The sequence below is a fragment of the Dipodomys merriami genome, unplaced genomic scaffold, assembly GCF_024711535.1.
Source record: "Dipodomys merriami isolate MVZ:Mamm:240054 unplaced genomic scaffold, mDipMer1.0.p SCAF_5, whole genome shotgun sequence".
Lineage (NCBI taxonomy): Eukaryota > Metazoa > Chordata > Mammalia > Rodentia > Heteromyidae > Dipodomys > Dipodomys merriami.
Window position 1 is genome coordinate 31,313,850 of NW_027206068.1, and position 14,110 is coordinate 31,327,959.

Below are 14,110 nucleotides of genomic sequence, written 5' to 3' on the forward strand. Positions count from 1 at the left end.
TTCATTTTTATCTGTCAGAAAGAATAGGCTATACAAGTTAAAAAATATGGTGAGCTTAAGAGAAAAATTGTAATTTAAGACAGGTGAAGGGGGTAATTAAAGATCAGTTACTTAACGGACTTAAATCTTCCAATTTCTCTTAATTAGATCATAAGACTAAGAATGGACTAGACACTTTAGGAAATTTTTATCTTTAATCTTTGAATAAAAGTGAAAATTAAGGGGAAGCACTTTGGTAAAAGGAAATACAGTCACAAAATTCCCAAAGAAAAATAAAAAGACGAATTTCACAAATCTTAGGCCAAACATTTTTTTAAAAAATCAACAGAAAGAAGCAATAATATGAAACTAGCACAAGATTTTTAAAAGTCCAGTGAAGTTTGCCTGTGCCTATGTCAGCAGCAAAGACCACACTTACACTGTTTAATACCATCTAGTTTATAAATGTTCAAACCTTCTCTACATATGGCTTGATCACAATGAATATAATAAGTCTCATACTTCCCTCTGGTCTCCTCCCCTCCTCTTCCAACTCCTCCTCTTCCTTCTGTCAGCTGTGGAGCTTGATCTTGGAGTACTTTCTCTGAGATCTTTTGCTGAAAGCTAGAGCTCTAACACTTGTTGGTAGTTAACTGGAGATATCTATCTCATGGACTTTTCTGCCTGGGCTGGCTTGAAACATGCTTCTCAGATCTCAGCCTCCTGAGTAGCAAGGATTACAGGCATAAACCATCACTTCCCAGCCTGGTGTGATCTTCTATGTTATACCCTTCCAATCTTCTCCCTTTCTTGCTTCATATTCAGTGTATAGAATGACCCTCATCATTTCATTTTCAAAACATCTCATAAAGGAAGGGGAAACAAAGGAGGAGGCTACAATGGTTGATAAGAAATGTACTTATTGGGGCTGGGAAGTTGGCTCAGTGGTAGAGCGCTTGCCTTGCATGCCTGAGGCCCTGGGTTCGATTCCTCAGCACCACATAAGCAAAAAGAAAAAAGCCGGAAGTGGCACTGTGACTCAAGTGGTAGAGCACTAGCTTTGAGCTGAAGAGCTGAGGAACAGTGCCCAGGCCCAGAGTTCAGGCCCCATGACCGGATCCAAAAAAAAAAAAAAAAAAGAAATGTACTTATTATCTTGCCCATGTAATTGTAACCCCTCTGTACAGTATTTTCACAATAAAAAATAAATAAATTAATTAAAAATTTTTAAAAACTCATACGCATTTTTCTGAGTAATTTATTTTTTTTTAATTGTATTTTATTTTATTTGAGAACATACTGTACAGAGGGGCTACAATTACATGGGCAGGATAATGCATACATTTCTTACCAAGCATTGCAGCCTCCTCCTTTGTTTACCCTTCACTTCCCTTCCCCGCCTCCCCCCTCCCCCCACCCAATTTTACCCCCCTCCCCCCACCCAATTATACCCCCCTCCCCCCCACACACCGACATTGTAAAGCTGGTTTTGACATGACATTTTGTACTTCACATTGTTGCAACAGGTCCACCTGAATCCTTAAACGACTTATTTGTCCCCATCTCCTCCACATGTTATACTGACATCAAATATAGTGAAAGCGGGGGTTACACTGTGGGGGAGGGACATACAAAGCAACAAAGAAATAATCTTATAAATGCGTTAGAAACACATGCATGAAAGAAACGAAAACATTAAAATACATATTTGAGGGTTCATTTTCCTAACATCACATTATCTGACCTTTTCCGCTTGACTCATACCTATACTAGATATTGCAAATAAGGGAAACCATGGGACCTATGCTTCTTTGGGCCTGGCTTACTTCACTTAATATAATTTTTTCCAAACCTTTCCATTTCCTAACAAATGGGGAAATGTCATTCTTTCTGATGGAGGCATAGAATTCCATTGTGTATATATCCCACATTTTCTTGATCCATTCATCTACTGAGGGGCATCTGGGTTGGTTCCATATCTTAGCTATGGTAAATAATGCTGCAATAAACATAGTCACGCTGGTAGCTTTAGTGTGGTCTTGTTTGTAAACATTTGGGTAAATGCCCAAAAGTGGGATTGCTGGATCATAGGGGAGATCTATGTGAAGTCTTTTCAGGAACCTCCATACTGCTTTCCAAAGTGGTTGAACAAGTTTACATTCCCACCAACAATGAAGTAAGGTTCCTTTCTGTCCACATCCCCTCCAGCATCTGTTGTTGTTAGAGTTCTTGATTTTTGCTGTTCTAACTGGAGTGAGGTGATATCTCAATGTTGTTTTGATTTGCATTTCTTTTATGGCTAGGGATGTTGAACATTTCTTCATGTGTCTATTGGCCATCCTTCTTTCTTCTTCAGAGAAGATTCTCTTTAAGTCTTTCGCCCACTTATTTATTGGGCAGTTGTTTCTTTGAGGATTTGTTGTTGGGTGGTTTAATTTTTTGAGTTCCAAGTATATTTCACATATGAGACCCTTGTCTGTTGTATGGCTAGTAAAGATCTTCTCCCAATCGGTGGGCTTTCTATTGATCTTGCCAGCTATGTCATTTGCCCTGCAGAAGCTCTGCAATCTTATGCAATCCCATTTGTCCAACCTTTCTTTGATTTGTTGTGCTTCCGGGTCTCTATTCAGAAAATTTCGACCTGAGCCAAGGAGACCTAGCGTTTCTCCTATTCCATCCTGTAATGTTTTCAGAGTGTCTGCTTTGAGTTCAAGGTCTTTGATCCATTTGGAGTTGATTCTGGTGCAGGGTGATATATAAGGATCTAGCTTTAGTTTTCTACATGTAGTTAACCAATTTTGCCAGCACCATTTACTGAAGAGGCTGTCTTTCTTCCATTCTATTGTTTTAGCTTCCTTATAGAAGATTAGGTGGCTATAGGTCTGTAGGTTCATTTCTGGGTTTTCAATTCTATTCCATTGGTCCTGAGGTCTGTCCTTATGCCAATACCAAGCTGTTTTGATTACTATGGCTTTATAGTAGAGTTTGAAATTTGGTATTGATATTCCTCCAGCAGTGTTCTTTCTGTTGAGGAGCGTTTTTGCTATTCGGGGTCTTTTATTGTTCCATATGAATTTTTGGATTGCCTCCTCTATTTCCTTGAAGAATGAGGGTGGAATTTTGATAGGTATCGCGTTGAATTTGTAGATAGCCTTGGGAAGTATTGCCATTTTCACGATGTTAATCTTGCCAATCCAGGAGCATGGGAGATTTTGCCATTTTTTAAGTTCTGTGTTGATTTCCTTTTTCAAGATTTTAAAGTTTTCATCATAGAGGTCCTTCACTTCTTTGGTTAAGTTAATTCCTAGGTATTTTATTTTTTGTGGGGCTACTACAAATGAAGTTGCTTTCCTAATTTCAGCCACACTTTTCTCATTGTTGGCATATAGAAAAGCCATTGATTTTTGGGGGTTAATTTTATAACCTGCTACTTTGCCAAAGTTTTGAATCAGCTTGAGTAATTTGGGAGTGGAGTCTATGGGATTCTTTAAATACAAGATCATGTCATCTGCAAAGAGGGAGAGTTTTATTTCTTCTTTCCCTATTTGGATCCCCTTTATGTGTGCATCTTGTCTTATTGCTGTAGCTAGGCATTCTAATACTAGATTGAAGAGAAGTGGAGAGAGTGGGCATCCTTGTCTTGTTCCTGAGTTAAGAGAAAATGGCTTTAGTTTTTCACCATTGAGTATAATGCTGGCTGTAGGTTTGTCATATACAGCCTTTATTGTATTGAGGAATGTTCCATGGATTCCTAATTTTTCCAGAACCTTCATCATAAAGGGGTGTTGGATCTTGTCAAATGCTTTTTCTGCATCTATTGAGATAACCATGTGGTTCTTATTCTTGCTCCTGTTGATGTGATGAATAATATTAATTGATTTGCGTATATTGAACCAGCTTTGCATCCCTGAAATGAATCCTGTTTGATCATGGTGTATGATTTTTTGGATGAATTGTTGAAGTCGATTGGCCAAAATTTTGTTGAGAAGTTTTGCATCAATGTTCATCAAAGAAATGGGTCTATAGTTCTCTTTCTTTGATGAGTCCCTGCCTGGTTTTGGGATGAGGGTTATGATGGCTTCATAGAATGTGTTCGGTAGTGAGCTTTCTCTTTCAATTTCATTGAAGAGTTGGAGGAGTATTGGTGTGAGCTCTGCTTTGAAGGCCTTGTAAAATTCCGCTGTAAAACCATCTGGTCCTGGACTTTTCTTAGCTGGGAGGTCTCTTATTGCTGTTTCTATTTCAATGCTTGATATGGGCCTGTTAAGCTGGTTTAACTCATCTTGGTTTAGTTTTGGCATGTCAATATTTGCTAGGAAAAGGTCCATTTCTGTCAAGTTCTCAAACTTATTAGCATAAAGTTTTGAGAAATATTCCCTTATAATGTAATTAAGCGACATAGACTGTCTAGTTGGATTAAAGAACAAGACCCTTCTATCTGCTGCCTGCAGGAGTCACATCTTGCCCGTAAAAACAAACATATTTTCAAGGTTAAAGGCTGGAACAAAATCTACCAAGCAAACGGCCCTCATAAACAGGCAGGAGTTGCAATCCTAATATCAGATAAAATAGACTTCAAATTAAAATTCGTGAGAAGAGATAAAGAAGGTCGCTACATACTAATTAAAGGATCTCTCCTTCAGGAGGATATTACAATTCTAAATATCTATTCGCCAAACAATGGAGCACCCAAATTTATCAAAGAAACTCTACTTTCCCTCAAATCCCATATAGATCCAAAGACATTAATTGTCGGGGATTTTAACACACCACTCTCCCCACTAGATAGATCAACTCGGCAAAAACTCAACAGAGAAATCGCAGATCTAAACAGCTGCATAGATCAACTAGACTTAACAGACATTTACCGAACATTTCACCCAGCAGCATCAGAATACACGTTCTTCTCAGCAGCACATGGAACGTTTTCTAAAATAGACCACATTTTAGGCCACAAAGCAAACTTGTCTAAATTCAGAAACATTGAAGTTATACCTTGCATTCTCTCTGACCACAAGGGAATAAAATTAGAACTCAACACCAAAAGCCACCAAAGAAAGTCCGGTATCACATGGAGGCTGAACAACACACTGCTGAATCATGAGTGGGTCATGGAAGAGATTAGAAAGGAAATTCAAATGTTCATGCTATTCAACAAAAATGAACACACAAATTACCAGCTCCTCTGGGACACAGCAAAGGCAGTACTCAGAGGCAAGTTTATAGCTCTGAGCTCCTACATCAACAAATTGGAGAGATCGGAAACTAACAATTTAATGACACATCTAAACCTCCTTGAAAAAGAGCAGCAAGATAAACCCCAATCCAGTAGACGGAAAGAAATAATCAAAATTAAATCAGAATTAAATGAACTAGAATCCAAAAAAACTATAGAAAGAATCAACAAAACAAAGAGTTGGTTCTTCGAAAAACTTAACAAAATTGACAGACCCTTAGCAAACCTTATCAGAAAAAGGAGAGAACACACCCAAATTAATAAACTCAGAGATGAGAATGGAAACATCACCACGGAAACATCCAAGATTCTGAGTAATTTATTCATCTTAATGCTCTCATGTCTGTGAATAGAACTAATCAATAATAATATTATAAACATATAATGAATGTCAATAATATTTGTACAATCAAAGCACGTAAATGTTAAATGTAAATCAAACATGATGGGAATATATATGTATAGTACACTTTGAAATTTACATAAGTGTAAAATAGAATTTCCTTGCTTCTTTTTCCCCCTAATTGGGACTTAATGCCGGATGCTTTTGTACATTGTCTAGTGCTATTACAGTTATAACAGCTAAGCCATTCCACCATTGCTGAATTTTCCTGGTTCCTTTAAAGCAATTATGAGTACTTATCTACAGTTAGTAGCAGGCATGTTATGGATCAATTATTGGTTAGTTACAGTCTATAATAAACCAAAGGTTTCCCATATAAATTTATTCTTAGTTTTATTATTTCCTTATTTTAGAATATTTTATAATTAGACTATCATTTTGATAAGTTTTTAAGTACATTTTTTGGGGGGGGGTCCGGTTGTGGGGCCTGCATTCTGGGCCTGGGCGCTGTCCCTCAGCTCTTCAGCTCAAGGCTAGAGCTCTACCACTTGAACCACAGCGCCACTTCTGGCTTTTTTCTTTTTGCTTATGTGGTGCTGAGGAATCAAACCCAGGGCTTCATGTATGCAAGGAAAGCGCTCTACCACTGAGCTATCTTCCCAGCCCCTGAGGACATATTTTTAATGCAATTCTTTTCCTATGTTAGGCTATACTTAAATTTTTGTTGCTATTGTCAATAATATACTTGATAGGAAAACTAGAAACAATGATGCATTTTCTTCATTTGAAAGAATGATTTTTCATAAATTTAAAGAGGCAAAGTGTAGGTGCATCTGCTTGATTATGTGACTGCAATAGTTCAAATAGTCAATAAATGATCCTGAGGCCAGACCCAGTAGTTCACATCTGTAATCACAACTACTTGGAAGTCAAACAGAGATAGGGAAGATTATGTTGCTGTGCAGCCAGGAGAAAAAGTTAACAAGACTCCTTCCTATCAAAAAAGCTAGAATGATTGCAAATTCCTACAATTCATTCACAGATGGCAAAAATAAAGGAACTGAGGTCTTGCTGTATTTGAAAAATAATTAAATGGAATAATAAAAATGGGAAGGGGCATGACTCAAGTAGTGGAGCATCTTTTTAGCAAGCATTGAGCTCAAAACCAGTATAACCAATAAAATGTGTGTGTGTGTGTGTGTGTGTGTGTGTGTGTGTGTGTGTGTGTATACACAAGTTTACATGTAAATATCCATGATCCCGTGTTAGTGTGATACAGTAATAAAAAGACGTATAAGTTTTTCAAGATTGACTGGAAATTTATTTCCCAGTTCATTTCTCTGGAGACAAATGTATATCTTTCCCCAGGATAGAATAATTTGCATAGGAGGTATGCTTTAAATGTCTAGAGACATCTTTTTCACTCTGTACAAAATGCTTCACTATTTTTTGGTCATATATCTTGATAATCCTTCACAAGAGATTTGTCCCTTTGAGATAATAAGATGCAAATACCTCTGAAAGAGTCTATTCTGCTTTAGTCCTGCTCATTTGGCTACTAGTGAACAAAATATGTTTATCACAGGATAAAAGAAATGTTGCCAACTGACAATTCCCTGGAGTCTTTACTATAGCAAACGTTGCTTAGCAATTTCCATGATTTTCTCAGTCTAATTGGCAAGAAAGAAGAGATTAAAAATCAAGCGGATGTGAGTTTGTTATATAAAGTTGTAAAACCATGGTTTATTGTATGCTTTCCTATGTATTCAAAGCTTTACAGACAAAGGAAATAGAAAGTTAGCAGGTGCAAGTGGAAAGCCATCACTGCTTTAGGTGGATGTGAGGGACAGTCTTTCCTTAGAATTGCTGATTGATGTCGGTATAATTTGGGGAGGGGAAGGGAAAAAACAACATGTTTAAATAGGGATACAGGTTGACCCATTGCAACAATGAGATATACAAGACACTGTTGAACAACGAACTTTACAATTTAGGCAGGGCTGAGGGGAGTGGGGAGGAGTCCAATTGTGGAATTGGAAGGGAAGGAATGGTAGAGGAAAACAAAGGAGGAGGCAACAATGCTTGATAAGAAATGTACTCATTACCTTGCTCATGTAACTGTAACCCCTCTGTACAGTATTTTCACAATAAAAAACTTATGAAAAAAGAATTGCTGAGACAGCCAAGAATTCAAAGACACTTAGTAAGATACTTCACAAGAATTTTGGAGAAATACTTTTTAGGTAGGATAGGAAGGAAACACTGTGTCTGTCCTGAGGTAGGAATGGAGATTTTCAGAGTAGATAATTTTTTCATTCTCATTAATTCATGCAATCAAGTATTCTCTGATGGAACCCTGGATACACATACTTGTCATCTGAATTGAGGATAAAACAAGTCCCATGGATGCAATGTCTGAGCATGCCAGATGCACACTCTGCTACCATGGCAAGCTTGAATCCATGAGGACATCACCAAGCAAAGAGAGAAGATCATCTTGAACACAAGATCAAAGCCTGGTAGTGCACCATGTCAAATATGACAAGTGAATTTCATCAGGACAAAGACATTACTAGTTAATCCGGTCTATTACATAAACATGTTTCAGAATAATACCCATAAGTAGGGTATGTAGGGCCTAGTACTGGTAGCATAGTAGTTATTAAACAAATCATTGCTAAAAAATCATTTATATTTAGAACAATCCCATCATATTTGTTTTATGTGAAACCAACTATCTCTGTGAATACTTATTATTTCACTAAAAATGATGAAATACTAAGTATGATTATTTGTATTGGGTGCAAATTACATTCAGGGAAACAGTATGCAAAGACTGAGTAATTTGTGACATTAATTTTCAATTCAACATTTATATTTATGACATGATAGATTCATTATAGATTTCAACCTACATAGACATATTGACATCGAGAGTTATTATTTTATAAAAGTCAAAATTCATCCAATTTTATCTGTTTTTAAGTTTGACTAGTGGAGCTATAAGCGAGACATTGCTTGCACTTACTGAAACTAAAGTTCTTAACTTCCAACCTGGCTTTTCTAATTCCCAAGAGCCTGGCAGAAATAGAATGGCTGCATGTGAACGTGAAGGGAGGAAGAATGGGAGATATGGCAGGAGGGTTTTAAGATAAAGGAGTGATTCAAGTTCAAGGCTTTTTTACACTGGTTTTCAGTGTCAAACCAAAGGCAGACTTTCAGGGGTTTACTTAGAAAAGTATCCGTGGTTTGAAATTCTACAAAGTTGTGCAAGTGAAATGCGATAGTTGCTGTCACTAGACAGAAAGAAAAATCTAGGGAAGAGAAGAATTAAAGGTAATGTTTTCCTTTTCTACTGGGGTTTGAATTCAAGGCTTGGCTTGTATGTTGGGTTGGTACTGTACCACTTGAATTCTAAGTCTAGATTAGCTTTTTGCTGTTTTTATTTTTGTTTGTTTCACTGATTTTTGTGGCCTTGAAGTGTAACCCTCAGGCTCTCAGCCTCCTGGGTAGCTAGAATTATAGGCATAAGCCACTGATTCTGGTGTATGTCTAACTCTTCATCCTTGTACTTTTTTTTTTTCAATCACTCAGGCTAATTACACAGTTTCTTTAACTTTGTCTCATACATGCCTATCTATATATAAGCAATAAACATTTTCTCATGGAACTAGGAAAACTGAGGGAATGGGTGGAATTAGGAGAGATGGGAGGAATGATGAAAGAGGTGACATTGATCAAGATTCATTATAGTCATAAACCAACATTCTGGGTTGAAATAAAGATAATAATAAAACAAATTAGGTAAAAAATAAGATACACTATCAAAAAGGACACAATTCAAAGAAAGATAAACTTTGCCAGGCACTGTTATCCTACCTACTCAGGAGGTTGAAATCTAAGAATCTTGTTTCATAAAACAGGCCAGAACAGGAAAGTCCCTGAGATTCTTATCTTCAGTTGACTACCAAAATGCTGACAATGAAACATTTGTTCAAGTGGTGGATGCTAACCTTGAGAGAGAGAGAGAAACATTAATGATCTTTGGCTTCTTACAGAAAATAAAATAAGATCATGAGAACTTAATGGACATGTAATTTTCTGTGTTACTCTATTTCTGACCCCCAAGTGGATCAGTCATTGTTTCTCATTTGCTCTCTTCCATCTCTGCCTGGATTTTTTTTGCTCACATCCTTATATAACTGAGCTGTGGCTCCTCTCAGTATCAGATGACTACAGAGAGACCTTCTGTAACCCTTCTCTCTCCACACCCTTCACTCTCTTTCATGACTCTGTTTCATTTCTATTACAATGCTTCTCTGAAGCACCTTGTACCATTCACTCCTTTTATTTACAGAACATTGTCTATCTTCTACCACTGGTCTGCAAGCTTTCTTATAGCGGAGTCTTTCCTGTTCTGTAATATGTTTTGTTTCCAGTACCTAGAATAGATCTGTCATACACAGGAGCTGGAGACATATTTACTGAATGATAGTGTGGGTGAAATAAACTCTTGATTACTTTCTAGAAGAGAATAAATGTACTTGGGGAAGAGGGATAGAATCCAATGCATTTGCAATCACCCAGTCTATGTTGAAGTATAAGGTGATGAGAATCTAATAAAACCAAGCTTCAGATATCTCGCTTGCTAAAGGAATGTGGCAAGTTGTTAATTAATGAAATATTACTGTTTTTTGTTTATATTTGTGGGGCTAGTTTTTGGAAAGTTACTATTGTTGCAACCATTTTCTGGGATGGCTTTTTTTGGCCTAACCATTTATAATTTTGAATTTTATTCCAAAAGGGGGCTTTTAAAGCTAAACAAGGTTCAAACCTCACAAAACCTTGATATGCTCCTAATTATAGAGTAAATATTAAGTAATAATAATTTAAGGTAAACAGTGTCAATGCAGTCGATACTTTAAAAAAACTGATGTGGCAGACTATAAGCCTTGATGGACTGTTACAAAAGATTATTCTAGTTTCTTCAGTCAACTTTCACATCTACCCAAGTACTTTCATATGATGTTCTCAGGTAATAAATCAGTAGCTAAGGTGCCAGGTCTAGTTTTATGACCATTTTAGTCAATATTCCATAATAGACCTTTGGTCAGGCCAAGTCAAAGGTATTTTATTTTTGGTCAGAAAACAAGTATAGCATCATACTGAAATAGATGACAGAGTTATGGCACTAAAATAACACTGCAGAACTGAAAATAGTTACTTGGAACATAACATGTTGTTGTTCTTTTCACCCAAAGTTTCTACTATGTTGACATTCGCCCGATATCTATGGAGACAGGTATCTGAGTGACTGGAATTTTCTGTGGGCATTATCTATAGACTGGGAGATTATGACACACAATTCCTTTTTTTTTCTTTTTTCTTTTTGGTCAGTCATGGGTCTTGAACTCAGCCTGGGCACTGTCCCTCAGCTCTTCAGCTCAAGGCTAGTGCTCTACTACTTGAGCCACAGTGCCACTTCCAGTTTCCTGGTGGTTTATTGGAGATAAGACTTTCACAATTTTACCTGCCCGGGCTGCTTTGAACCTCAATACTCAGATCTCAGCCTCCTCAGTAGCGAGGATTACAGGTGTGAGCCACCAGCACTTGGCGACAAACAATTTCTTTTTAAAGTCAAAATAAATGAGTAAACCTCTAAGATAAGTCTCTATCTGTAAAGTTTATATGAGTATGGGCTTCTAGATTCATACTTGTAGGTTAGAATATACCACTAATATTCTTGAATCTCAAATCAAGATGTCCTTGATTTATCTTGTTATTTCTTTTTATCAACTATGGATTCTGCCTCTTGTCAAAGTTCTCTAGGATATTTTTCTATGACAAGTGATGTGAAGAAGCCATGTTATGGACATTTGGTTGGTATATTTGGACATTTGGCTGGTATATTCCTATCAGTGGGTGAACAGAGTTAGAAAATATGTATGGGAGATATGTCATATATACTTATATATGACATTAAATCTAAATACCTTAAAAACAAGAAGCTAATGTCTCTATTAAAGCAATTTTTTACACTTTTCATAAGATAACTCAAATCTTAGTTTATTGTGAACAAGACATCAACTTGGGCCTGGCTTACTTCACTTAATATAATTTTTTCCAAGCCTTTCCATTTCCTAACAAATGGGGCAATGCCGTTCTCTCTGATGGAGGCATAGAATTCCATTGCGTATATATACCACATTTTCTTGATCCATTCATCTACTGAGGGGCATCTGGGTTGGTTCCATATCTTAGCTATGGTAAATGATGCAATAAACATAGTTGTGCTGGTAGCTTTAGTGTGGTCTTTAACCCCTGCTTTCACTGTATTTGATGTCGGTATAATTTGTAGAGGGGAAGGGGAAAAACAAATCGTTTAAATAAGGATACAGGTGGACCCGTTGCAACAATGAGAGGTACAAGTCGTTATGTCGAAAACGAACTTTACAACTTTGGTGGGGGGGAGGGGGATAATGGGTGGGGGGGTGGGGGGAGCATGGGAATGGATGGGAAAGGGAAACAAAGGAGGAGGCTACAATGCTTGATAAGAAATGTACTCATTATCTTGCCCATGTAATTGTAACCCCTCTGTACAGTATTTTCACAATAAAAAACAAACAAAAAACAAAAACAAAAAAACCCCAGCAACTTGGTTGTTTTTCAGTTTAGTTTTTTTCCCCTGTCCTGTGGCTTAATCTCCAGGCCTGTGTGCTGTCCCTGAGCTTTTGTGCTCAGGGCTAGCAATCTACCTCTTGAGCCACTTCTAGCTTTTTCTGAGTAGTTTATTGGAGATAAGAATATCACAGACTATACTGTTCAGGCTGGCTTTGAACCATGATCCTTATATCTCAGCCTCCTGAGCAGTTAGGATTATGGGTGTGAGTTACTAGCACTTGACTAAATGTTAATTTTACTTTTTTTTTTTTTTTTTTTTTTTTGTCGGTGGAGGGGCTTGAACTCTAGGCCTTGGCACTGTCCCTTGGCTCTTCAGCTTAAGGCTAGTGCACTACCACTTTGAGCCTCAGTGCCAATTCTGGTTTTCTACTGGTTAATTGGAGAAAAGAGTTTCATGGACTTTCCTACCAGGGCTGGCTTTGAACCACAATCTTCAGATCTTAGCCTCCTGAGTAGCTAGGATTACAGGCATGAGCCACCAGTGCCCAACTAATGTCAACATTTTTTTGAAGGGAAATATTTGTTTGAAAAACAGTAGGCCTAGCAAGAACAATACTGACTTAGTAAAAAGTAATCCTAAGTGAGTTTCTATATACTAGAGGGAACTGATAGTGAAAGCTGTGACCCAGTTATTTTGTAGTAGACTCTGTAAGTGTTATTTTGGATATATGTTGTTGGGAAAAGTAAGATCAGGAGCAAAACCTTACTGAAATCTTCTTCAGCATGTTTCCATATAGGGACAATTAAGAAATAAGAATATTGAAATAAATTGACATTTATGGGAATCTATAAGAAGCAAGTGATGGATGTATCTACATGAGAGACCAGGCCTAGTGCCTTTCTTCTTGATGAATGCACTAAACAAGGATGGATGATACTAGGAAATCCATTTAGAAGTAACATGATCATTTCTTGGCTATCAGCATGGACAATTTGTTCAGAGAAATTCATGAACAAAGCATAGTAAACAAAAGCATAGAGAGTTTGGCCTTGCAAAGTAGCTTAAATTAAGATTAAAAGTGGGCTGAAAATGGACCCAAAAATTCATGAAGAAGATGTGGGCTACGCTTGTGTGGGTGAAAATTGGCCTCCCAAAAAGTTGGGCTTTGTCCCAAAGGTTTTCTAAAAAGCAGTAGAATTCCCACACCAGTTGTCTATGAATTGATAGCCTGCTGATATCCAACTACTGTCTGTAAAATGTTGGTTGGAAGAAGAGCCTGGGCGAACCTGAAAGGAGATTGGAACACTTGCATGGGATTGAAGACCTTCATCATCTTTGACCTCCACAAACCCCAGACAGCTACAATGCTGGAACAAAAAGTACTTGGCATCATTTGCTATTCTCTCAGCTCTCTAGCCTCTACCATCTTCTGCGCTAGGGTGGTAGGAAGCTGTATACTTAATTGAGGAAAGACAGACAAGTGAGAAAATGGAGTCTCCTCCAAGCCCAACTTTTGAACCATAGACCTAACTTCTGCAGCGTGATTTGCTCAGTATGCTTAGGAACATTAAATTTGAGTTAAACTTGGAGTCTTTAGTTAGCATTCTAGCTATATACTTACCAGTTTTAAAACTGAAAGAGTTTAAGTGACTAAAAATCAAGGTGGGGAAGTTGGGAGGGAAAATCTGGGGTAGAATGGAGGGAGGGTGACACTCTTCAAAAGGAAATGTATTCATGACTTGATTTAGGTAACTGACCCCTCTGTACATCACCTTGACAATAAAATTTAAATAATTAAAACATGAAAAAAATACCAGGATTACTTTTTATAAATTTAAGACAGATGGTTATTTTCTATTTAACTAGAAGAATAGAAAAATTATTTGACATAGCAGATTTCAGTCAACTGAGAGAAAATAAAGTGAACTTG

The 14,110-nt window shown here is 37.3% G+C and overlaps 1 long non-coding RNA gene across 4 annotated transcripts in view; it reads left to right on the forward strand.

The window, feature by feature from the left end:
• The window catches only part of LOC138809618 (uncharacterized), an 82,934-nt gene that overhangs the window by 13,727 nt on the left and 55,097 nt on the right, over window positions 1–14,110 (forward strand). The window lies entirely within an intron of this gene.